Source organism: Cryptomeria japonica, unplaced genomic scaffold (assembly GCF_030272615.1).
Source record: "Cryptomeria japonica unplaced genomic scaffold, Sugi_1.0 HiC_scaffold_29, whole genome shotgun sequence".
NCBI classification, from domain to species: domain Eukaryota; kingdom Viridiplantae; phylum Streptophyta; class Pinopsida; order Cupressales; family Cupressaceae; genus Cryptomeria; species Cryptomeria japonica.
The window spans coordinates 709,335-711,848 of record NW_026728851.1 but is presented as its reverse complement, the minus strand read 5'-3'; positions in this window follow the sequence as shown (position 1 = coordinate 711,848).

The following is a 2,514-nucleotide window of genomic DNA, read 5'->3' as shown; positions in this document are numbered from 1 at the left end:
AATTTAGGAGAACCCATAGCACCAAAATGAAAAAAACATAGGATAGAGAGAGAGAGACACAATCACACAAGACACCCCCCATATTACTCAATCAAGAACCCCCCTCCCCCACCAAAAAAAAATGATGATTTGACACTTTATACTTAGTGTGTGTACAATGACCACTTGCAAAATAAGGCAAGGTGGAATTCTGATTTCAACTTTACAACTACCTCAAATAGGCTATAAGAGACCCCAACAAATACTGCAAGTGATCAAAATTGAGATCCAAGCAAAATACAAGTACCAAATAGGCAAAAAAGGACCAAATACTAAAAGTAAAATTTCTACTTAAAATCACTACAAATTAATGGCATATTATGAAAGTAGATGAAAAATTATGCACTTTCAAAAAAAAAAACACCTGAAAAGGAGGTCATATGTGTAATGGTGAGAAAATGGCGAATGATAGATCAAGAGGAAAACCACCCTTTCCCTCAAAGAGAGATGAGAGTTTCACTATTGATTATCCTTCAAGCATTTTTCACCATTACATTAGGAAGAGGAGAGGATAATTCACTATATTCAATCTCTCCACACAAAGATGGAAGATTGAATTCTGAATGAATGGAGAATCCCCTCTTCTTTGTTTGAAATGGAAAGGAATTTATTGAATTATGTAGTACACAAGTGACAAAGAATCCATTATAACTTGAGATCGAAATATGGGATGAAGTTGTGCATGTGGATCTGGCAATAAAATGTTGACATGAAGTTGCCCTATGAATTTGGGGAAAAGTTTCCTAGATCGTGGCGGGAATGTTTACGATCCTCCAAAAAATCCGTGAAATGAAAAGGGTTTTTCCGCCTCTGAAAATGAAGCCCAAATCCAAAAGTACAACTATGTACCTACAAGCTACACATAGAAAAGAGAGGAAAATGGGTTGGGATTGGGGGTTTGCCTTTAGGTCAAACCCTAGTTTTAGAATTAAGCAAGTAATGAAAGAAAGTACTTACAAGTAGATGTAAATGAAAGACTGAATTGTAAATCACCTCAAGGGAGGTTGTGATAGAAATGTTGATAGAAATGCTTGTGTGGAATTAAATGTTGAAATCAATCTCCTCTTCAATGGTTGAATCCTTGACTTGAATGCAACACCTAGCCTTGAAGAGAGACTTGAGAATGCTCAACGCTAGAAAAGAATGCTTGAATGCTTGAATTCTCTTGAATGCTTGATCGCTTGTGAATTTCCCACTCATCTAGCCTTTTGAACCTATGAAAATGAGAGGACGAATGCCCCTTAAATACATGTTTGGTGGATTTGAATTTTTTCATGGGCCAACATCAGGGGAGTTTCCTGACCGAGGCACAACCCACAATGCAAGCCTAAGAAGGGTCCTGCGCCCCAAAATAGGACCACCCCTGTCCTGGGAGGACAAGGGTGCCATGCCCCTGTTCAAGGGGGGACAGTGGCCCCATGCCCCTGTCCTACGCCTTTCAAATTTAATTAACAATGGGTGTTATTAGTAAATTAAAAGGAAATAGAAATATAATTAATTAAGAATTATTTTCAAAGTAAATTAAATGTTTTTCCACACTTGGAATAATTTTTTTTTGCTCGCATTAGAGACCCAATTAAATTGACATTTAGGATATCTTTTTAGTGAAACTAATTGAACTCACATCTGACTAAACATAGATCACAAGTAATTTAGCGTTAGTAAAAAAAAATGTTGTTGCATTTTTGCCCAAAAGTTTGGGCATCATAGACTCACTGTCTTACAAACAGATTAAGATTGCGTTTAAAAGATCATGAACTAAATAATAACATCTACTTAATGTCTAGTTATGATTTTGGTTAAGGACAAAACAACTTTCTTCTTCTCATGCTTCTTCTCTGCCTCTAGAAGATGTATACATCTAGTGCACATACATTTTGATTCTCATCCATACATCACATAATTACAAAGATTTTACATTTATATATACATGTGACATCAACTCTTGTGAAGATCATCAAGGTCAGCTCAACACACAACACCTAATTACAAAGATATTGTTGGTAGTTGTCACTCATCTGGTGATTTTAGGTGACTTTCAGTGGTTGATTATTTATTTAGGGTTGTCATTGATGACAAATCTTTGTCGTGGTTTGATCCAACAATTGTGATCCAACTTATCCCAAAGATGGAGGTAACCGGTAGGTAGTTAACTGATAAAACAAGGTATTTTAGTAATGTTTGATTCAGAATGGTCTCTAGTGATTACGGAGTTTTTGGTAATTACTTTTGTGATCTCAATTATATTGAAGACCTTTAGGAAGCGTGTGGTTATAATATTTTTGTTACCTTGAAAGATAGGTTGTTACTTTGAGGGATGAACTTTCTACTGCCAATGAATACAAAGACAAATTCAAAGCTAGTTCAACAAGACTTGATGAGATGTTGGAAAGTCAGAGACATGGAAAGGATATGTGAGGCCTAGGATTTGAGAAAGGTGAATTCTTGGGATCTAGACAAGACAATGCTAAACTT